Source organism: Sorex fumeus, unplaced genomic scaffold (assembly GCF_029834395.1).
Source record: "Sorex fumeus unplaced genomic scaffold, SorFum_2.1 ptg000063l, whole genome shotgun sequence".
NCBI lineage: Eukaryota > Metazoa > Chordata > Mammalia > Eulipotyphla > Soricidae > Sorex > Sorex fumeus.
This window is the reverse complement of record NW_026606120.1, coordinates 26,161,179-26,187,015: the sequence shown is the minus strand read 5'-3', so window position 1 is coordinate 26,187,015 and position 25,837 is coordinate 26,161,179. Positions and strand designations below refer to the sequence as shown.

The 25,837-nt window shown below is 37.7% G+C and overlaps 1 pseudogene; it reads right to left on the bottom strand.

The window, feature by feature from the left end:
• Window positions 1–25,837, bottom strand: part of LOC130034970 (contactin-associated protein-like 3) — a 170,144-nt pseudogene that overhangs the window by 126,522 nt on the left and 17,785 nt on the right.

The following is a 25,837-nucleotide window of genomic DNA, read 5'->3' as shown; positions in this document are numbered from 1 at the left end:
GTGGGAATGCCAACTGTCCGAACCTTTATGGAAAATAATATGGGTATTCCTCAAAAAACTAGAATAGAGCTTCCATATGATGTCAGCAATACCACTTCTGGGAATATATCCCAAGGGCCCAAAAGCACACAGTAGAAATGCCAACTGCACTTCTATGTTCACAGATCTACTCAGAATAGCAAGAAACTGGAAACAACCCAAGTGCCCAAGAAGAGACGACAGGATAAAGAAACAATGGCACCCTACACAATGAAATACTATGCAGCTATAAGGGAAAACAAAGTCATAAACTTCGATTATCTATAGATGAACATGAACAGTATCATGCTGAGTGAAGTGAGTCAGAAGGAGAGAGACAGACATCAAATTATTACACTCAGACTCAGCAATTAGAAGACAGTAGCTCGCCGAAGATTTCTCAGGACCCCATACCGAGCAGATTTGACTCAGGCATCTCAGATGGAGCAGGTGCCTTCTCTCTGCTTACTCCAAATGAAACCCTGGTGGGCACAAAATTCTTAAATAAAAACCCCCGTACATGGGACCAGGGACTGAAAACTCCAGGCCACATGGTGACAAGGGACAGACAGTCCCTCCTCGTCTCTCTTCCTGTATTCCTTGGCTGTCATGCCTATAAACTGTCTCCAGGACCCAGTTAAGTATATCAACTGCCTTCACCCAGAGACTCACAAATGAATCTCAGAATGGATTTAGTCCCTATATAGATGTCTCCAGATCCCAATTATTTACAGTTTTAGAATTCCAGGAGAATGCAGCTGCAAAAGCAGCTGTGTGACCTCTCATTATATTCATAATGAGCAATAGAAAATAAATTATCTAGCATCTTCCTGTGGCAGGCAGGCTTGAGTAGTGGTGGGAAAATTTGAAATAATGATGGTGGGAAGGTGTAATGGTGGTGGGATTGGTGTTGAAATATTGAATGCAATCAATTAATGTGAACAACCTGATGAAAATAAAATTTAAAAACTTAAGAAAAGTAAATGATTGCACTCATGTTTGGAATATTAAAAAATATAGTGAAAGACTAACACCCAAGGAGAGTAGAAACAAGGGTCAGGAAGACTGGACCATAGTTGCAAGCCTGCCTCAATTGCTGGGAAAGAAGGCATATGGGATAAAGGGATCACCATGACAATGATCACTCTGGATGAGAACTGCTGGCTGAAAATGGGAAAAGGAACAAACATGATAACCTCTCAGTTCCTGTATAGCAAACCAATGCCCAAAAGGAGAGAGAGAGAGAGAGAGAGAGAGAGAGAGAGAGAGAGAGAGAGAGAGAAACAGACAGAAAAACATAGAGAGAGAAAGACAGAGACTGGCAGAGACAGAAAGACAGAGACAGATAGACCAAAGACACAGAGACAGGACCAAAGTTCCTGCCATAGAGGCAGGCTGGTTGAGCAGGGGAGGTTTAGAGATAGGAGGGAACCTGGGGACATTGGTGGTGGGAAATGTACACTTGTGGAGGACAGAAAGATGGGTGTTGACACATAGTATGACTGAAATCCAACGAGGAACAACTTTGTAACTAACTGTTATTCAAAAAAAATTAAAAATTGAAATTAAAAAAACAAATATTTGGAGTTTCTTTAATTTACCTGTAGTCACATAAGCAGGAAATAACAGTAAGAAATTAGTCAAGTTGACTTAGCTGGCAAGGAACTAAGAGATGGAAAATAAAAAAAGAGTTAGCTTATAGGAGAAGAGAGGTATCTCTCATATTTTAGTGAAAGTATCATGTTACAATTTTTGGAAAGCACCAAAACTATTTGATAATTTCTGAAACTATATAAAACATTTGACTAAAATGTTATATTCATGAATTATATCACTGAAAATTCTAAGCAAAAATATATGTACATGTGCAAATGCTTCTCTTTTATTTGGCAAGTGGGAGTTGCAATCACACCCAGCAGTGCTCATGGCAGGGCTTGGGGGGACCATATGCAGTGTTGAGGATCAAATCAGGGTCAGTCATCTGCAAGACAAATGCCCTACCTGCTGTACTAGCACTCTGGCCCCACAAATGTCTGCTTTTAGTAATCAAAAAGCAAGAATAAAGCAAATGCCCTCACTAGGAAATGACCAAATACATAATACTATACTTTCATAATGGAAAGTTTTAAAGCTACTCTGACATAGAATTAAATCACTGAAGTGAGATGTTGCTGTCAGAAAATCAAAATGAAAAATAAGCTTTAACAATTTCATTCTTACTAACAGTATAAAATGTGGAGACATGTGTATGCATTAATATGTGTGACTATCAGACTAATGATTTACATAAAATTCTTTTTATATATATATAGATAGAAAGACAAATACTTGATTAGTATCAATGTGGCTTGGTTGAAAAGCAAAACTTGTGGGTAGAAAAATCAGAAGTAAAAGTAAACCAACAAAGAAATAGCAATAGCAGCCAACTTTCAAGGACTCGCTCATCTCCCCCAACCCAGGTACAGGCTTGGTGGGAATGACATCCAACCTCGAGATATTCTCCCCTCCACATCACATATGAACCATAAATTACCCTCTTATGTTAAACTTTCACTAGGGCAGCCCAAACACCAAAAACACATTAGGCCAATAATTTATTAGCTCCACCTCAATTAATAAGTAAAGTAAAGTAAAGGCCCTCCCGTTGATCATCGATTTGCTCGAGTGGGCCCAGTAACATCTCCATTGGAGATTTTGTTGTTACTGTGTTTGGCATATCAAATACGTCACGGGGAGCTTGCCAGGCTCTGCCGTGTGGGCAAGATACCCTCGGTAGCTTGCCGGGCTCTCCGAGAGGGGCGGAGGAATCGAACTCGGGTCGGTCATGTTGGCTGCATGCAAGGCAAACGCCCTACCGCTGTGCTATCACTCCAGCCCTCAATTAATATTACACCAAAAACACAATAGTAAACAGTAAGCTTGAAAGTCTAAACTGCACAGGTCACAATGGTAAAGCAACACAGAAGCCCACCAAGCTTAGTTAGTGAAGAGACTAGCCCAGAAAATCAAATCAGTAATAATGCACTAGACAACCTCTCTCATGAGGAACATAGAAGGGAGCTACTGAAGATAATTAGGGAGCTAAATTAAACACACCGCCAAAACAATACAAGAGAATCTGAGAGCAGAAATGTGGAAAATACAAACAAAATTACAAACAGAAATGACAGATCTGAAAAACCTGGTAGGTGAATTGAAAAACTCATTGGAAGGTCTCAACAGCAGAGTAACAGGTTCTAAGGAACAGAATCAGTGAGCTTCAAGGTGAAGCAGAGAATCTCCAGACAACAGCAGACAATGGAAAAGAGTCTCATAATGAACCAACAACTGTGAAGAGAAAATCGGAATGAAGCCAAGAGGAATAACATATGAATCATTAGAGTTCCAGGGACAGGAAGAAAACCCTGATGAAAAAGAAACTGTCAAAGACATCATTGCTAATATGTTCCCAGAGCTGAAGAGCACATGCAACCAGATTCAGGAGTCCCAAAGGGTACCAGCTAGATGAAATCCAAATAAAAATATTCCAAGACACATCCTGATCAGAATGGCAAACACCTTAAACAGACATAAAATTCTGAATGCAGCAAGATCAAAGCAAGAAATTGCTTATAAATGTGCATCCTTAAGATGTACAGCTGACTTAAGACAGTGATGGGATATAGTGAAAAAAACTCAATTAAATATATTCCTCACCAAAAATACTTTACTCAGCTAGACTCATTCATAGTGGAAGGAACAATACACAGTTTCACAGACAAACCACAACTCAGGAACTTCATAAACTCTAAATCATGGTTGCATGAACAAGAGAAGACAAACCCCTCAAATAAACCAAAATTCAGCATAATGATGATACAAGACCCCATGATAATAATAATCTCTCTTAACATCAATGGGCTAAATGCACCAATTAAAAGATACAGAGTGGCAAGGGATGGATCAAAAATTGAACTCAATATTCTGCTGTCTGCAAGAAACACATTTGAACAGTCAGAGCAAACACAAAATTACACAGATTCTTAGTCAATGGCTGGAAACAATTCTTCAGGCAAACACCTCTCTCATAAAAGCTGGGCTGGCCATTTGGTATCAGACCACATTGATTTCAGACTGAAGAAAGTTCACAAGAGAAAGAGAAGTTCATTTCATATTGATCAAGAGATCTGCACATCAGGAGCAACGTACACTCCTGAATGTATATGCTCCTAATGAAGGACCAGTGAAATACTTAAAAGAACTACTCATAGACTTGAAGGAAGACACAGATTGCAACACAATACTAGTGGCGATTTCAACACTGATTTGTCACCTCTTGATAGTCAGCTAGACTCAATCTTAACAAGGACATGCTTTATTTGATGAATAAATAAAAGAAAGGAGCTCACTTAGTAGATATATACAAGACACTTCATCCTCAAAAAGCTGAATACACATTCATTTCAAGTGAGCATAGGACTAAGACTGACCACAAGCTGGGCCAAAAAACATACCTCCATAAAACTAAGAAGATAGAGCTGGAATCAGTTCTTCAAAGACCACGATGCACTGAAAATATAAGGGAATAAAACACATAAACAGAAAATAAAATCAAACACCTGGAAATTAAGCTGCTCACTGCTGAAGAATGAGTTGCTTAGAAAGAAAATCAAAGAGAAAATCAAAAGATTCCTGGAAATGAAGGAAAATGAAGACACGAGTTACCAGAACTTATAGGATACAGAAAAAGGTGTATAAAGAGGACATTTTATAGCTCTACAAGGATTCCTCAGGAAGGAAGAGAGAACCCACCTAAGTAACCTAACCTCACAGCTTAAGAGCTTGGAGAATGACCAACAAAAGGAGCCCAAAGCAGGAGTAAGGAAATAATAAAACTTTAGAGCAGAAATTAGTGAGTTGGATGTCCAAAAAACAATCCAAAAGATCAATGAAAATAAGAGCTGGTTCTCTGAGAAAATAAACAAGATCTATAAATCTGTAGCAAGACTCACAAAAAAGGAAGAGAGAAAAACCGAATAAATAGAACCAGAAATGAAAAGGGGGTATCACAACAGAAACTACAGAAATTCAAAGGATCATCAGAGATTACTTTGAGAATCTTCATACCATGAAACAAGAAATCCTTGAGGAAATGGATAAACTCCTGGATTCCTATAGCCTTCTGAGACTGAACCAATAATACCTGGACTATCTGAACGGACCTATCACCATCTTAGGAAATTGAAACGGAAATAAAATTTTTCTCCCCAAAAACAGAAGTCCTGGCCCAGGTAGATTCACTGGTAAAATTTTCCAAATCTTTAAAGAGGACATAATCCCAATCATTTTAAAGTTTTTTAAGGAAATTTTACAATTATAAACACTTCCAAACAGTTTCTATGAAGCAAACATCACCCTGATACCAAAAGCAGACAGAGATACCACAAAGAAAGAGAACCACAGGCCAATATCCCTGATAAACATAGACACAAAGATCCTCAACAAACAAAATCCAACAATTCACCAAAAAAATTCATACACTATGACCAAGCAGGATTCATCCCAGGGATGTAATGATGGTTTAATATTCACAAGTGAATCAATGTAATCCATCATATCAATAAAATAAAGGGTAAAAACCATGTGACCCTATCAATAGCTGCAAAGAAAGCATTTGACAAGATAGAGCTCTCATTTGGGATAAAATCTCCCAGGAAAATGGGCATTGAAGGAACTTTCCTCAATATAGTCAAAACCATATACCACAAACCCACAGCAAGCATCATTTTCGATGGGGAGAAACTAAAAGCCTTCCCTCAAAGATCGAGCATGAGGCAAGGTTGCCCACTCTCACCATTCCTGTTCAATATAGTACTGGAAGTCCTGGCCATAGCAGATAACCAAGAGAAAGATATCAAGCTCATACAGATAGCAAAGGAAGAGGTCAAGCTATCATGCACTGTAGCACTGTGGCACTGTCCTCTCGTTTTTCATTGATTTGCTCCAGCGGGCACCAGTAACATCTCACAACAACTTGTGAGACTTGTTGTTACTGTTTTTGGCATATCAAATATGCCACGGGGAGCTTGCCAGGATTTGTCGTGTGGGCAGGATACTCTCAGTAGCTTGCTGGGCTCAGTGTTAAAAGTTTTTTTAGATAAAAAGTATTTTGTCTTTAGGGCCAGAGAAAATACAGTAGATAGGGCACTTGCCTTGCAAGCAGCCAACGAGGTTCCATCTGTAGCTAACACCTATAGTCTCCTGAGCACCACCAGGAGGAAGCCCTGAATACAGCAAGGTGTGGTCCAAACCAATTCCCGAAATCCAAATAAGAAAATTTTGTGTTTGTTTAGAATCAAGTACGTGATAAAGGGCAATTAATGCAAATCAAATTAAAGAACCAGGCTGTACTAGTTTGAATATTTAAAGGGCTACAGAGGCCCTTTAAATGATCAAGACCATAGTGAATTGTATACTGTTATTTAAAACTGGAAAGCAAAACTTACCCCTTTTAAAAATTTACCATCAACACCAAAAGCAGATATCTAATTCATTCAGAATTTGTTAATGTGGCTTATTAAATGACAGGGCAATTCTCTTAGAAACTAAATGATAAGAAGAAATCTTCTAAATTCTAATAACGGAGGCTGAAAATCCTAGCAAAAGCTACAGTTATAATTTGTTTTTGTTTCAGTAATTATAAAAACAAACTATAATTTGTCTTTCACCCCAGGGTATGTACAAGACAAATTTTGAAACAGAGCTACAAACAACACAAAATCTAGCATAAACCACAGGAAGTAGTTTTGGAATACACATCCAACTGCAAACTGAATGGCAAATTGAGATATTTAATCCCCAAAAATCTTCACCCTTGTCCCCCACATTGCATGACAAAAATAGGTTAGCTAATTTTGTCACAATGATAAAATGGCGTGTTCATTTATAACATAGCATTAACAAAATTTAAAAACATTATAAAAATTATCATTTTCACAGGCAATTCGGATACTGTTTTCTAACAAAAGATAACTGGGGTTTATTTTATTTTAAACTTCCAAAGCCTAAAATGATTTAGCAAGCAATGTAGTACAGTTAGTTAGAAGAGCACACAATTCAGTCAGAAAGCCTCGATTTGAAATTCCACATTTTCTGTGCAACCTTACACAGGTTAATTAATATCTTGGGAATAACATCAGTTTCTTTTTCTATCTGCACAACTGAAATATTATCTAAAAACATTTGTTGTTTGAAAGATGAATGTCAGGATGGCCGAGTGGAAAGCAGTAGTAATTAAAACAGTATGGTATTGAACAAGAAACAGACCTTCAGACCTATGGAACAGAGCTGAATATTCTGTTACTGACTCTCAAATATACAATCACTTAATCTTTAATAAAGGAGCAAGAAATATGAAGTGGAACAAGGAAAGCCTCTTCAACAAGTGGTGCTGGGAAAACTGGATATCTATCTGCAAAAAAAAAGGAACCAGGCACAAAAGTCATATCAAAGAGGATTAAAGACTTCAATATCAGACTCGAATCCATAAGGTACCTGGAGGAAAATGTAGGCAGAACTGTCCATAACAATGAAGTTAAAAGCTTCTTTAAGGGTAAAACACCACTGAACAAGCAAGTGGAAACAAACATAAACAAATGGAATTTCATTATACTAAGAAGTTTCTGCACCTCAAAATAAACAGTGACCAAAATACAGAGAGAACCCAAGGAATGAGAGAGAATATTTACCCAATACCTATCTAATAAGTTGTTAATACCCAGGATATACAAGTCACTAGTTGAATTGTAGAAGAAAAACTCTTCCAACTCCATCAAAAAATGGGGAGAAGAAATTAACAGAAGCTCCCTCAAGACAAGTACAAATGGCCAAAAGACATATGAAAAATACTCTACATCACTAATCATCAGGGAGATGCAAATCTAAACAACTATAGATATCATCTCACACCACAAAGACTGGACTACAACAAAAAGAACCAAGAACAACCAGTGCTGGCGCAGATGTGTGAGAAAAGAACTCTCTTTCATTGTTGGTGGGAAGGTTGGCTGGTCAACCTTTTTGGAGAACAATATGGGTATTCCTTCAAAAAGTAGAAATTGAGCTTCCATATGACCCCTCAACATCTTTCTGGGAATATATCTCGAGGGTGCAAAAAAGCACAGTAGAAATGACATCTGCACATGTATATTCATTGCAGCAATGTTCATAATAGCCAGATCTGGAAACAACCTGAGTGCAGGAGAACAGATGACAGGTTAAAGAAACTTTGGTACATCTACACAATGGAATACTATGCAGCTGTTAAGAGAAATGAAGTCATGAAATGTGCTTATATGTGGATGGTCATGGATAGTATCATGTTAAATGAAATGAGTCAGAAAGAGAGAGACAGGCTTAGAATGACTGCACTAATTTGTGGAATACAAAATAACAGAATATGAATCTGATATCCAAGGACAGTGGACACTAGGGTCATGAATATTGCTCCATAGTTGGAAGCCTGCTTCATTAGATGGGGGAGAATGTAGCCGGAATAGAGAAGGGATCACTAATTCTATGGTGGTTGGAGAGATCGAACGCGATGGGAGATGTGTACTGAAAGTGGATAAAGGACCAAACATGATAGCCTCTCATTAGCTATATTGAAAACCATAATGCCCCAAAGTAGAGAGAGATTATGGGGAAAACTGTCTGCCATAGAGGCAGGGGAAGGTCTGGGATGTGTGTGCTTGGGATACTGAGGACATTGCTGGTCGAAAATGTGCACTAGTGGAGGGATGGGTGTTCAATCATTGTATGACTGAAACTCAAATATGAAAACTTTGTAACTGTATCTCACAGTGATTCAATTTTTAAAAAAGTAAAATAAAACAGCAAAAAGTGCTTCACCTAAAAAAAAAGAAAATAGACACTACATTATTGTCTTTCAATGATGATAATTTAACAATGTTATGAAATTATGAATTTGTCTTTATATACATAGCAGAAACCAAACATTAACAAAAAAATTATTTATAACTTGTACCTTCCCAGCTTCTAGAAGAAGTATATTTTAAAAAGCAAATCAATAAAAAAAAACTGTGTTTCCTTTTCTCTTGAACTCATATATAGATTTTTCTTACCATGATGAGGATTTGTGGGCTTTTTCTCTTGGATAATTCAATGACATCTACTTCATTATAATAGAGATTTTCAAGACAGCCATTAAAGTTTTTACGTGGTAACACCATTGATTTTCTATGCTCGGGGACCCCTCCAAAGCTAATCTTAGAAAGAAGAAAAATGACATAAATAACACTATTTAATGAGTTTCTTATCTGCCTAAAATATTTCTGAGGAACAGCAAAATCATCTAATTTATCTGGCATTAATGATTATGTTAAGTATATGATCAGATTTATAGATGATTCAGATTTACATATCTCCATTTGTCATATTTAAATAGTATGTTTAATACTCTTACAATTATCTTCTCCTATGGCACTATAATTTTCATTGATGGATAATAATTTATCTTTATTTCCATATAAGTCTGGATTAGTCTAATAAGTGACCTACCATAGTTACATCCTACTTTATTAATCTTTCAAGTGACATATTTGAGAATACTGGATTTTGCCAATATTTAAAGTTAGAATAATATACATTTAATGATTATGCTGAAATCATTAATACCAAATAACTTTTGAAATGTTCTAGATTGTTATCTGCATTGTGGAATTGCTGATTTTAAGAGTGGATTTGGCAATGTGCTGAAATTTGCATTATGTCTTTAAAAATTACATGAGATAATATTTTTTAAAATTAAGTCACACTAAATTACAAAGTTACACATAGTTGAGTTTCAGACATACAGTGTTCCAACACCAATCACTTCACAAATGTTAATTTCTCCCCATCAGTGTCCCCAGTTTCCTTTTCAACACTCAGCCTGCAACTTTGACAGGCAAAATTGGTTGTTGCAGTTTGTACCTCATACTTTCACTGGTTCTTGTTGACTCTGTGGTTCAGATATATAGATAAAACAGAGCTCCACACCACCACTATGTCCAAGGAGTCCCCAACTCCTATTTCCTTCTGTCCAACTCTTCTTATTTCTGTACCTTGCTTTCTTTACTTCCGTAACCTTCTAAGTTTTATAATCTAGGAACAGGTAACCTAAGAGTTATTTGAACTAAATGGGTGCATTATTTAAAAGAAATCAAATTTTGGCACAAAAGAATTACTTCTCCAAATTATCTCTGTTGCTAATCTGTTTAAGATTGCCTTACAACTCAAAGTATCTTCAAAACCTAAACTAGATGTAATATAGAAGAAAGTTCCAAACTTTGTAAAATGTTGATGTCATATCAAAAGTGTTTCATCTACTTATTCCCTAGATGTAATGACCACTTAATCCCATGTGAGAGTAACAATAGTAAGGGACAATCCATCACAATAGCATATAAATGTATTCCCTACATTCTTTTTTTTTTTTTTTTCCCCTTTATTTTATTTTATTTTTTTTAAAGTTGTAGATTTACAATTTTTTGTGCTTTGGTTTCAATTATACAATGATCAGATACCCATCCCTCCACCAGTGCCCATTTTCCACCACCATGGATAATATCCCTCCCACCCCCATCCCCCCATCCCCCCGTCTCTGTGGCAGGGCAATCCCCTGTGTTCTCTCTCTCCTTTTGGGTGTTGTGGTCTGCAAAAGAGGCATTGAGTGGCAAACATGTTCAGTCCATAGTCTACTTTCGACATGCATCTCCCCTCCTGGGAGGATCCTCCAAACATCCTTTATTTGGTTCTCCCTTCTCTATCTGAACTGCCCTTTCCTCTAGGATACCTGGCTGGCCTCTAAGTTATAGAGTAATCCTCCTGGTGCTGATCTCAGCTATTCTTGGGTATTAATCTCATACTTTGTTACTTTATATCCCCCAGATGAATGCAATCTTTCTATGTCTATCCCTCTCTTTCTGACTCATTTCGCTTAGCATGATACTTTCCATATTGTACCACTTGTATGTAAATTTCATGACTTCATCTTTTCTAACAGCTACATAGTACTCCATTGTGTAGATGTACCAAAGTTTCTTTAACCAGTCATCTGTTCTTGGGCATTCAGGTTTCTTCCAGTTTCCGGCTATTGTAAAGAGGGCTGCAATGAACAAACAAGTGCAGATGTCACTTCGACTATACATTTTTGCCTCTCTGGGATATATTCCCAGGAGAGGTATTGCTGGGTCAAATGGGAGCTCAATTTCTAATTTTTTGAGAATCGTCCATACTGTTTTCCAGAAGGGCTGAACTAGTGGACATTCCCACCAACAGTGAAGGAGTGTCCCTTTCTCGCCACATCCACGCCAGCATCGGTTGCTTTTGTTCTTTTGAATGTGGGCCAGTCTCTGAGGTGTGAGATGGTATCTCATTGTGGTTTTGATCTGCATCTCCCTGATGATTAATGATGTAGAGCATTTTCTCATGTGCTTTTTTGCCATTCGGATTTCTTCTTTGAGAAAGTTTCTGTTCATTTCATTGCCCCATTTTTGGATGGGGTTGGATGTTTTCTTCTTGTGGAGTTTAACCAGTATTTTGTATATCCTGGATATCAACCCCTTGTCAGATGTGTATTCGGTGAATATCCTTTCCCATTCTGTAGACTGTCTTTGTATTTTGGTCACTGTTTCTTTGGAGGTGCAGAAGCTTCTTAGTTTAAGATAGTCCCATTTATCTATCTCTGTTTTCACTTGCTCGGCCAGTGGCGTGGCATCTTTGAAGATACCATTAGCTTCAATGTCATGGAGGGTTTTGCCAATTTTATCTTCAATGTACCTTATGGTTTCTGGTCTGATGTTGAGGTCTTTAATCCATTTTGATCTTACTTTTGTACATGGTGTTAGGCAGAGTTCTGAGCCTATTTTTTTGCATGTAGCCGTCCAGTGATGCCAGCACAATTTGTTAAAGAGGCTTTCCTTACTCCACTTCACATTACTTGCACCTTTATCAAAGATTAGATGAGCATATGATTGAGGAGAGATGTCAGTGTATTCAACCCTGTTCCATTGGTCTGCAGTTCTGCCTTTGTTCCAGTACCATGCTGTTTTAATTATTACTGCTTTGTAGTACAGTTTGAAGTTCGGGAGGTTGATTCCTCCCATTTTCTTTTTCCCAAGAATTGCTTTAGCTATTCGTGGGGGCTTATTGTTCCATATAAATTTCAAGAGTGTTTGCTCCATTTCTTTGAAGAATGTCATGGGTATCCTTATAGGGATTGCATTGAATTTATACAATGCTTTCGGTAGTATTGCCATTTTGACAATGTTAAGTCTCCCGACCCATGAGCAGGGGATATCTTTCCATTTCCTCATGTCCTCTTTTATTTCCTGAAGTAGCGTTTTGTAGTTTTCTTTGTACAGGTCCTTTACTTCCTTAGTTAAGCTGATTCCTAGGTACTTGATTTTCTGGGGCACAATTGTGAATGGGATTGTTTTTTTCATGTTGCTTTCTTCTCTCTCACTGTTTGCGTATAGGAAAGCCATGGACTTTTGGGTGTATTCCCTACATTCTTGTGTATCATCAACCACAAGAAATATTTCACTGTAATTCCCAACTCGTAAGAAAAACTTTTTCTGTACACAGTGGTACATTTTCTAATAGGTAATAATGTATTTTATTAAGGAATAATAGACATCTCACATTATATTAGTCTCAACTATTATATTAGTCATAGAATAAAAAAACTTTCTGTACACAGTGGTACATTCTCTAGCAGGTAATTATGTATTTTATTAAGGCATAATTGAAATATCACATTAAATTATTCTCAGGTTAACACCATGATTTAATGGTGACATATGATAAGAAATGATCAGATGATCACAGTAAATCTCTTTGCTATCCATCACCATCTCTAGAAGGTAAAAAGGGAAAGTGTGGTGATGAGCATGGTGCCATAAGATTGAATGTTTAAAGAATAAATGTTAATATTCTTATAAATCCTGGTATTTACATTTAAAAAGTACATCCAATATATTAGAAAGTGATTTTCACACCTCATAATCAAGATCCAAATAGTCAGGCTCTCCCTTAGCCTGGAAGTGATGTGTGTGTCTGTCCACAGTGAAGTTGACATGAGTGTGGAGGAGCTCAATAAGGACACAGTGCCAGTGCTGGTCATCTAGCAGGCTGCCCAGAGTGAGGACCTCCTGGACATCAGAGGAGGGTGAGTTAGAGTCTCCTAAAAAGAGAGAAATGGTAAATGAACAATTCCATCCTGTTCATACTATTGAGGTTTAGCACTTCTCACAATTACACTTTCCTTCTGTCCCAAGGACTGGTGAACTGGTGAAACTATTCTAGTCATGAAGCCAATTTTCTTCAGATTTTGAGTAATTCTATTTCATTTGTCCTTATAATTATGATTCATATCATTTTTCTTGTCTTTGCAATAATGGTAGATAACATGTTGAACATATAAAATAATCATTTTATAGAATAATCAAGTTTATAAAACTTTTTTCATAAAAGCATATTCAAGATACATTGTTGTTGCCTTTTCAAGATACACACTCAGTTATAGGATAATCCATGCACCTAGAAAGTCCTGGCTTATACCCTTGGACCATAATACTAGTTTATAGGTTATTTCTTCCACTTTCAATAGTATCCTGGTTTTAGGATAAATCAATAATTTACTTGTCAAAAATTAGACATAAAATTTTTTTTAACTAATTTAAATTACCCAAAGCATTTCCCATAGATTAACCTGAATTAAGAAATAAGACAAGTTTTCCTTTAACTAATTCGAGTGTGATATATTTGCCATTTTGTCCTTCTCTGTACAACAGAATCCCATCATTTTGCCTGGTCTTAAATTTCAAAGAAATCACATCTTTTGTTGAGCTCATGTATTTCTGCTTAAATGTATACAATAAGTTACTTCTCCCATCAAAGTTAATCATCTCAGATCCTACAACAGAAAACATTAACATGTTACTGAAGTATAATATATTTTATCAATTAGTTGAAATGTGTAAGTCAACACACAAATAGAATATCTCTGGTCTGTTTAACACAGTAATAAACTACACTGTCAATTTTCTCTGTGCACTAAAAAGAACAATACTGGGACTCAATTCTTTGCCTCTTTTGACATTTCTCCGAAAAGGCATCTTCTCAAAAAGTCCATATGTTTGCATTGGTCTATTTTCATTCTGTGAACACAGTGATTATAGAAAGATGTTGAAGACTATCTCTCACAAGGAAAGTCTTTTCTTATATTTTATGGTCAGTGAATATTGTTTCACTGAAATGCTATACTTTTTATATACTGACAAAAGATATTACTAAAATTCAATGTAAATGAGTTCAATTTTAAATCAGTAGTTTTAATTTTAATTCCTATAGAGCAAACACTCCCATATACTTTTGCTAAGAATAAGTGTCATAGGAATTTACATTAGATTTACAAAACTCCTCTGAGCTCTTAGTAAAGGATCCTCAGTCATCTAGAAAGCATATCTATTCTGCATGGTACTTCAAGAAAACATGAAAGCCATTCTACTAGGTGTCTTTTTACTGTGATGTGACAATTTCTTCTCTACTTTCTGACAGTGTCTTATCTTTCTGACAGGGTCGCTTGCATTCAATTTATATTTAAAAGTTTCATCACTAATATAAAAACAACCTCAGTCAAACTAGTGTTAAACTGGTTTTAATACATAGCAATATATATAGAAGAATTAATATCATCCCCACTCTCATATTTCACAACTTAAAAGTCATCAAAATACACTTGTGTAATAAATGAAAGTATAAGAAAAGATGAAACTGATATCTTTCAATCTAACTTTTATAAAAATGTGTAGTTTAAGAACAGAGAGACAATCCAGGGGGCAGGGCATTAATCTTACATGTGTCTGACCCAGGTCAATCCCTAGTACCCAATATGATTCTATGAGATCTACTAGGCATGATCCCTGAGCATCAATCCAGGAGTAAGCCTAAGCACTGAGCCAGGAGTAAGCCTTGAGCACTGCCGTGAGAGGCACTTCCCGAACCCCCCCAAATAAAGTGCATCTAATATATACTTGATATGCATCTCATTAAGTTTAACTAAACAATTTAAAGTAATCCCTTTATGTTTAAAACTCAAGTGTATAGTAAAGAGACAGTACAGCAGATGGAAAGCTTACATTGCAAGCAGACATCCCAGATTCAACCCTTGGCACTGCATATGGTCCCCAGAGCATTGACTGGAGTGATCCCTGAGTCCATACTAGTTGTTATCATAGCTAGTTGTTATCCTCAAACCAAATAATAATAATAATAACAATAATAATAGATCAAATAAATCAATGTTATCATTGACCATAGCTAGTTGTTATCCTCAAACCAAATAATAATAATAATAACAATAATAATAGATCAAATAAATCAACCATTTCATGTAGCTACCCCTTAAAAATTGAGAAGTTTGAAGACAAAAAATTGATGAAGCCAGAATAAATTTTAAAACTATTACCTTTAGACAATATCATTTTCCTCCATGTACATTGCTGAAAGGCAAAAGTAACAAACTTTTTTTAGTGGATAAGGAATTTTAGTTTTATAAATAACTCTTTTAAAGAGTCCTCCTACTTTATTGTCAGCTCTTAGTTACACAGGAAATCAGAATGTTAACAAGGCGTTTGGCATACATCTCTCACAACACTCAGGGAAAATGTCCTAAAAGAGAATCCAACGTTGAAGTAGGGCAGGCACTACTAGTAAACATGTCTGCGATTATTCAAAAGTGAGATCAGTTACCTATATTGTAAAAGAAACTTCTCCCAACTTCAGGATAATGTCAAGGAAAATCTGCATAAGTGGGTTAAGACTATGACTACTCATTAGAATTAGTTCCCAGAAGCCACTCTTTAGGGATGGTGTTATGGGAGCGTTTCTGGAGAAGTCCTCACATATGCCAAAGACCACACACCCACGCCACTGATTTCTCTGCCAGAAGTATCTGCCACCACAAAATCCCTCAGCACCTTTACAGCAACATGAGATGTGGGTGTGTTGGAAGAGGAGCAAACCAGAGCTGTATGCTCTCTTGACAACAGACAACAGTTCTATCCTGGGGGACAATGAGACTTGGGTGAGTGAATTCAGGATTCAGTCTAAATCCATCTAAAACTTGCACATTTTGTTCTGCTGGTCAGTGTAATGGGGAGAGGGGGAGTGAATTTGCTCAGTCCACTTGTAGGAAGAGGTTGCAGGGTGCTCCATGCTTTCACACTCACACTTTCTCCACTGTAGCTGTGCCTTCCTAACCCTGGCTGGCAGGTCTTTGTCAGCCTGCAGAGTTGCCTGGAGCCCAGGCAAGTAAAGTACCTTAATGACTGTATTATCTCTCCAGCCTCCTCTATCTTTGTAATAATAATGTCACTTTTCTTTGAATTAGATGTGCTGGTGTGTTAATGCAAAGTGCTGAGACCATCCCAAAATCTCTGAGTGGATGTATCTGATGATGGGCCTGGGAATTTGCTGTTATCATACATTCTCTAATTAATAAAATTTTATAAATATATTTTGAAAACTGCTGCTCTGAAACATAATTTTATTAACTGTGGTTGCAATCCCATAGGGAATCATGTAACTGAACGTGGGGATAATAAAAAATTGGCAACAGTAAAAGATTTCTGAATGCACAATTACTAAAAAATTAATTCAAGGGCTAGAGAGATAGTACAGAAGTTAAGTACTTGCCTCACTTGCAATAAACCCACATTCAATCTTTCCCGAGCACAGAGCACCTTGGATCCACCAGGTGTGACCTAAAACCCTTCCCTAAATTCATTGAAAATCTATGACACAATCATAAACAGGATGCTTTTTAATACCTTTGTCTTAAATTTTATTATTTTCATATTGAAAATCATGGACTTTTGCATGTTGATGTTGTAGCCTGCCATTTTATCATACATATCAATTTTTACCAGGAGCATTTGTAGAAAAATATACAATAGTTTTATGTGGATTTAAATTTAAAGTTATTTGTACGTCCCCCACGCCCCACCGAGGTCGCCAGCTGCACCCCACGAGCGGCTCTCCGGCACGGCCACGGCCCCGGAGGCACAAGGACTTAGCACAGAGAACCAGCCGCTTGGAGCAGAAAAGCAAATGGACTATGTGTTAAACCGCGCCACCAAGCCTGCCCGGAGGGGAAGGGTGTTGACCGGCCCGCCCGCTCCTCTCTGGAAAGAAAGATGGCGGCCGCACGGGAGCCTTGTGGACAGCAGGCTTGAGCCGGGGTTGGCGGGAGCGGCAGGGACCTCATGGGAAGGGGGGCTTTGTGGGCCATCCCCCCACGCCCCACCGAGGTCGCCAGCTGTCCCCCACGAGCGGCTCTCCGGCACGGCCACGACTCCAGGGCACAGAAACCAATCTCTTAACTATCTAACTTTTAATAGAAATTCTTCCAGGGTCAATAAGTAAAATAGCAGAAATTCAAAACCACGCGGCCGCGACATCATTTTATTCTTAAACCAAGTTGTAGAAAGCAAATCATTTCACAACGCTGTTCCAGCATGTCTGATTGTGGGGGGTGGGTCGTAAACTCTAAACAATAATTGTGCATCTTCTATCGAAACAATCTATCTAGTCAAAGTAGATCGTCGATTGCCTCGAGCAGGCCCCAGTAACGTCTCTTTCATCCTAGCCCTGAGATTATATTCACGGCTCTTTAGGAGAATGAGACCCATCATTGTTACTGGTATTTGGCATATTTGGTAAGCCACGGGGAGTTTGCCAGACTCTGCCCTGTGGGCAGGCTACATTCGATAGCCTGCAAGTTTGTCCAAAGTAGGAATGAGATAATAAGATGTCATAAAAAAAGTTTTGATAAGATGTCGCGCGGCCGCGAATGCGGCCGCGCGGTTCCGGAATCTGCATTTTATAGTCTCTGAGTCTTGGCCGCTGATGGGATTACACGGCTGTAATCAAAGTAGATAGAGTATTAACTAGAACTCATCTGCCTCACAAGAATTGGGAGGGGTGGGAGGTGGGGGTCTATTGGGGTTCGGGGTTAAAAATAAGTATTGGTAAAGGGAAATGTGTTTGATATTTACAGGACTGAGACCTAAACCCGAAAGCTCTGTAACTTTTCCCACAGTGATTCAATAAATAAATAAATTATAAAAAAATAAAATAAAGTTATTTGTAGATTAAATTTAACTTTTTTGTAAATTTAAAGTTTTTTAAATAAAAATCATGACATCTGCAAAGAATGGAAGTTTGACTTATTCCTTTTCTATCTAAAAATTTTTTAAAAAGATATATTTCCTTACCTAATTGCTATGGCAAGTGTTTCCAATACTAATTGGAATAATAAGTGGTGAGAGTGGGCAAACTTTGTGTTTTATTTTTAAGGGAAAGGACTTTGATTTCTCCCCAAATGGTTATAATATTTGTTTTCGCAATTCATTCGAAATAAAACCCATAATGACCCTCAGGTATTTCTGACTGTGGTTGCTTGCATTGCATGTCTTGAAAGAAGATGGAGTGTGGGCAGAGAAAAATGTAGGAATATGTGCTCTAAAGCACATACATTACACTTTATGGAACATTCTACCCAGGTACAAAAGCTGTAGAATATGATAAAGACACAAAATTATAATATAAGCGAAACCAAAGCACTACAGTTACCAGGGCTTAAGCTTGGAGAGGCTCCAGGTCAGAGAGAAAAAGGAAGACATCAGGCAGAGCCCAACAGACTCCTAGTGCAGATGAGACAGAGTTGAGTCTGCTGAGAGACTAAAGCACCTGGAATGCATCAGCAGAGTACTGAGAAGAGAGAGGCAGAGAATGCAAGTGACTGAGAAGCAACATTTCTAAAGCTTTCAGAAAAGCATGTATCACTGCATGCCTTGGGGCTGGGCAAAGAACCACCGATATGAATGGGAAATAGGATTTACACACACAGGACTACTAGCCATTCTATTACTTACTCACCCAGAAATCTCAATACCCAGTGTCATTGGGTGGAGCGCTCAAGATGGTCTTACTGAGGAGTGGGGAATAATTAACTCTAGACCAAACACTGAACTGACTGGGAATAACAACTTTTAAAAGACATACTTAAGTGGATAAAGTTCTTTTTTTTAAAATTTTATTGAATCACCGTGAGATAGTTACAGGCTTTCATGTTTGGTTACAATCACACAATGATCAAACACCCATCCTTCCACCAGCGCACATTCCCCGCCACCAATATCCCTGGTATGCTCCCCCTTTCCCACCCTTCCCCTGCCTCCATGGCAGACAATATTCCCCATAATCTCGCTCTACTTTGGGGCATTATGGTTTGCAATACAGACACTGAGAGGTTATCATGTTTGGTCCTTTATCTACTTTCTGCACACATCTCTCATCCCAACTGGTTCCTCAAGACATGAGGATCAAATTCTTAACATTCTAAGACACCATCCAAATATATATTTGAATGAAGTTCAAAAATATTACAATGCAAAAACATTAAACAAAACAAAAGTAAAAGTCTTATCTTTAACCAATATTTACAAGCATACATGGAAACTGAAAAGAATGACCCAGTGATGAAAAAAAAATCAGTAAAAACTCACATAGAGCTGATGCATGTTAGAAAAACAAAGACAATGATGATGAACAATATAACCTTATTATATTTCCAAAAGTTAAGCAGATTCAGGAAAGATGCCAAAAAACCCTACAATATCCTTGAAGAAAAATACAAAATGGAAAGAATGCCAGAGGAGATCAATGAACTTGAAAATTAATAGCAATATATTAAAATGTAACCAAGAGGAAAAATAATAATGCAAGAACAGAAACAGGGCTGTGAAGAATTGTGAAGTAAACAAAATCAAGGAGTAAAATACGTAAATACATATATATATACATTTGTACGTATATATATATATTTCATCTGATATATGGTATTTGCAATTGAGTCCCTTAAAAAGAAAAAGAGAAAACTGAAGAAAGATATAAAGTTGAATATTTTAATATCCACTAACTCTAAAGACAAAAAGTAGAAGAAAAAAAAATATATGCCATGAACAAATTTCTTGGCCCTTAAAATCTCTGGGGAGGAGGAGGATTGGAGTGTAGCAAAGGGAGGGTAAAAAGTGGTCGAGGTTTTTATTTTGGGTCACAAGTAGCAGTTCTCAGGGTTTACTCCTGACTGAACTCAAGGATCACATCTGGAAGGTTTGAGGGATCATACACGTACCGGGGATTGAACTTGGGTCAGCCTCATGCAAGGTAAGCACCCTACCTGCTGTGCTATTGTTTGGGCCTCAGTAAATTATAGTATTTTAAAACAAAATTTTTGATGAATTGAAGCTATCAGTATACGTGACATAGTACAATCTGAATTTGCTTGTTCACCTACATTATATAGGGTGTGTATTATGTCTTTCAGTATTTACTTTCAGTGAAATACCTAGTGGTGCCAATTTATGAACTTGTTTCTTGTTTTTCCTTTTTAAAAAATACCATCACTGGGAAAGAAATTATACAGGGTGAAGACATGCGCCTTGCATGAGGCCAACCCCAGGTTATTTCAGGGCACCACATGGTCCCCTGGTAAATACCAGGTGCAACTGTAGGGGAGCCCCATGCACCAGGCAGGTGATTAAGAATAAATCAGGGATACAGGCCGATATCCCTGATGAACACAGATGCAAAGATCCTCAACAAACTACTAGCAAATAGATTCCAACTACTCATCAAAAAGATCATACACCATGACCAAGTAGGATTCATCCCAGGGATGCAAGGATGGTTTAACATTTGGAAATCAATCAACATAATCCATCATATCAACAAAAGAAAAGATAAAAAGCATATGATCATATCAATAGATATAGAGAAAGCATTTGACAAGATCCAGCACCACTTTCTGATGAAAACCCTAGCCAAAATGGGTATAGAGGGGACTTTCCTCAGCATAGTTAAAGCCATCTACCACAAGCCTACAGCAAGCATCATCCTCAATGGGGAAAAACTGAGAGTCTTCCCTCTAAGATCAGGGACGAGACAAGGATGCCCACTCTCTCCACTGCTATTCAATATTGTACTGGAAGTACTTGAAATAGCAATTAGGCAAGAAAAAGATATTAAGGGCATTCAGGTAGGAAAGAAAGAAATCAAGCTCTCACTATTCACAGATGATATGATACTATACTTAGAGAACCCAATAACCTCCACCAAAAAACTCCTAGAAACAATAGACTTGTATAGTAAAGTTGCAGGCTATAAAATCAATACCCAAAAGTCCATGGCTTTCCTATATGCAAACAGTGAGAGAGAGGAAAGTTATATGAAAAAATCAATCCCGTTCACAATGGTGCCCCAGAAAATCAAGTACCTAGGAATCAGCTTAATTAAGGAAGTAAAGGACCTGTACAAAGAAAACTACAAAACGCTACTTCAGGAAATAAAGAGGACATGAGGAAATGGAAAGACATCCCCTGCTCATGGGTCGGGAGACTTAACATTGTCAAAATAGCAATACAACCGAAAGCACTGTATAAATTCAATGCAATTCCTATAAGGATACCCATGACATTCTTCAAAGAAATGGAGCAAACACTCCTGAAACTTATATGGAACTCTAAGCCCCCACGAATAGCTAAAGCAATTCTTGGGAAAAAGAAAATGGGAGGAATCAACCTCCCTAACTTCAAACTTTACTACAAAGTGGTAATAATCAAAACAGCATGGTACTGGAACAAAGGCAGAACTGCAGACCAATGGAACAGAGTTGAATACACTGACATCTCCCCTCAATCATATGATCATCTAATCTTTGATAAAGCTGCAAGAAATGTTAAGTGGAGTAAGGAAAGCCTCTTTAACAAATTGTGCTGGCATCACTGGACGGCTACATGCAAAAAAATGGGCTCAGAACTCTGCCTAACACCATGTACAAAGGTAAGATCAAAATGGATTAAAGACCTCAACATCAGACCAGAAACCATAAGGTACATTGAAGACAAAGTTGGCAAAACCCTCCATGACATTGAGGCTAACGGTATGACACGCCACTGGCTGAGCAAGTGAAAACAGAGATAGATAAATGGGACTATCTTAAACTAAGAAGTTTCTGTACCTCCAAAGAAACAGTGACCAAAATACAAAGATAGTCTACAGAATGGGAAAGAATATTCGCCGAATACACATCTGACAAGGGGTTGATATCAAGGATATACAAAAAACTGGTTGAACTCCACAAGAAGAAAACATCCAACCCCATCAAAAAATGGGGCAATGAAATGAACAGAAACTTTCTCAAAGAAGAAATCCGAATGGCAAAAAAGCACATGAGAAAATGCTCTACATCATTAATCATCAGGGAGATGCAGATCAAAACCACAATGAGATACCATCTCACACCTCAGAGACTGGCCCACATTCAAAAGAACAAAAGCAACTGATGCTGGCACGGATTTGGCGAGAAAGGGACACTCCTTCACTGGTGGGAATGCCGACTGGTTCAGCCCTTTTGGAAAACAGTATGGACGTTCCTCGAAAAATTAGAAATTGAGCTCCCATTTGACCCAGCAATAGCACTCCTGGGAATATATCCCAGAGAGGCAAAAATGTGTAGCCGAAGTGACATCTGCACTTGTTTGTTCATTGCAGCACTCTTTACAGTAGCCAGAAACTGGAAGAGACCTGAGTGCCCAAGAACAGATGACTGGTTAATGAAACTTTGGTACATCTACACAATGGAGTACTATGTAGCTGTTAGAAAAGATGAAGTCATGAACTTTACGTACAAGTGGTACAATATGGAAAGTATCATGCTAAGCGAACTGAGTCAGAAAGAGAGGGACAGACATAGAAAGATTGCATTCATCTGGGGGATATAAAATAACAAAATATGAGATTAATACCCAAGAATAGCTGAGATCAACACCAGGAGGATTACTCCATAGCTTAGAGGCCAGCCGGGTATTCTAGGGGAAAGGACAGTTCAGATAGAAAAGGGAACACCAAATGGAGGGTGTTTGGAGGATCCTCCCAGGAGGGGAGATGCAGGTTGAAAGTAGACTGGACTGAACATGTTCGCCACTCAATGCCTCTTTTGCTGATCACAACACCCAAAAGGATAGAGAGAACAAAAGGGAATGCCCTGCCACAGTGGCAGGGGGGATTGGGGGATGGGGGGGATGAGGGGGGAGGGATATTATCCTGGTGGTGGAAAATGGGCACTGGTGGAGGGATGGGTATTTGATCATGGTATGAACGAAATCCAAGCACAAAAATTTGTAAATCTACAACTGTACTTCATGGTGTTTCACTAATAATAATTAAAAAAATAAAAAAAATAAAAAAAGAATAAATCAGGGAGTAATTGCATAATGAATTTACTAGATGTTAGATAAAACTGCACTGAACAATATCTACTATATATTAAAATATGACTGGAATAATTTTTATATTATTTTAGAGTTAATTAGATTTCACAATTGTTAATCTACATTTCTACTATAAATATACTATAAGATTATATGGTTGGAGTTGAGAGAAGCATTTTTATTAGATAAAAATCTATCTTCTCTTTATACTTTGATATAAATCGAGAGTGAGAAACCCAATACCAAACTGAGCAGCCTGCAGAGAATGGGCACTTGCTCTCCCTGACATAGGAGCCCAGGTGCCTGGCAGGCAACTACTGTGTCATTCATTTTACCAGTACAATCAATTTTCTACTCTTTTTAATAACTGAAATGGGAGCACATATGGGAGCACACTATTCTCTTTATGACTACAGAATTTTAGATCTGAAGAACGTCTGGGGTTTTCCTTCTTTATCAATTCCTTCTACTATACATCATATCTTTCTAGTTCTATTAACAGTTTCTAAATCCATTCAGAGTGGGAGAGCTACAGACAAGAAGGAAGTTCTATCCATACTCTTTTCTCAAGCTTCTTCAAGTACTTAACAAATATGGGTTATGTAATTTTATTCAGTTTAGGAGCAGGTTAATAAATATTGACATGTCTTGAGTTCATTCACCAAAATCTCTATTTTCATTGCATTGATATTTTAAAATATAACAGGTAAATAAATAAATTACAATTGCATACTGGTCTCCTCTTCCCTGTTGACTTTCAAAGTCTTGTCTTTCAAATAACTTTCAAAGCTATTTTCAAAGTCTACTTTGACATGACTGGGACACTGGGAGTCATAACACAGAGGAAAGGGCACTTGCCCAACATGTGACTTGCCTTGCACATGCCTTGCACTTGCCTTGAGTGAAAGGCAAGGCCTAGAGCAGGTCTAAAAGGAATGTGGACATCAGGTGGATAGAACTGCTGGGAGGCAGCAAGGGAGGAAAAGGAAAGTGGCTCAGATAGCTAACATGACCCAGAAAAGTCAATAAGACACAGACAAGGAGAGCCCCAAAGCAGACCCAGGACCTTGCCTGTAGACTGGTTAGGCCCCTAAGACCACACCATTTATCTCTACTTGCTACATATACACACATCATCATCACCATTATCACCATAATCATCATCATCATCGAAAGACAGAGTGCATATGCCATTTCAGGAAGGCAAGAAAATGTTTAAGCTTCGAGTTATCAGTAGTATAGCAGTTAGGGCATTTGCCTTGTTCGCAGCTGACCTAGCTTCAATTGCAGCATCCCATATAGTCCTCTGAGAACCATGAGGAGTTAATTCCTGAGTACAGAAACAGGAGTAACCCTTGAGCATTACTGACTGTGGTTCAAACACCAAAAAAGAAAATGGAATGTTTATAGGAATAGTAATGTAATTGTGGACAAGTGTAAAGAAAAGCAACTTAAAAAGCATTGAAAGCAAGAGATACTGCCTGTTAAGATAAGCCACTGATGCTCTTCTCAACATAAAGTGTTCAGTGAAAACACAAATGACAAAGATAAAATCCATTATTACTTTAAAAGAGAAATGTACACATTACACACTCATCAAAAAAGTAAACTGTGAAGCTCTGGTGATTTGTTATCTGTCTGACATACACAGAGACAGAGAGACAGACAGACAGACAGACAGAAAGACAGAGACAGAGACAGAGAGAGAAAGAGAACGTTGTCTCTAACTGCTCATGTTTACTGAATGACAGCTAGCACCACAACTCCAAAGCAAAGCAAACTGGAAATTCTGGGTTTCAGACACTCAGCTTTAATCTTCCTTATGCTGTCTAAACCAAGGAACTAGCTAATACATTCTGCCAAAGTAATATCAAGTTAATGGCAAATTCCCATCAAAGAGCTTTTTGAGGTTTGAAGTCAGTACCCCTGAAGTTGTTTGCAGAATATGAAAGGAGATGCTAATTTCAGGGGATCAAAGGGAATCTCTAAATATCAGGTGTCCTAGCTATGGAAGTCTGAGCTCATTTAAGAGATCCAAGAAACAAAAGGGTGGAAAAAACTGACTAATGCAAAGCAGGAAAAAATATGGATGCAAACACAACACCTTCCCCAGTTTAATAGCCCATGGAAATAGAAACACCAAAATATAGACAAAGTTTGGTAAACAGTGAAACTTTGGGGATTGGGAAGGTTTAGAATTACTCTCATATCTATAATGAAGTTCCTTGTGCTAACCTCACCTTCAGAAATCACATTATCTATGGATAACCAAAGTGATAATGTTGGCATTTTCAATAACTCACTATACCCACAAAGCCTGTCCCTGCAATAATTAAACCTTAATATCTTCTGATGAGTATACTCCCTCCTTTCTACTACACTACCCAAATATTTTACTTTGAAAGTATAATTCTGGTAATGTTCCTTTACTCCTTCTCTCC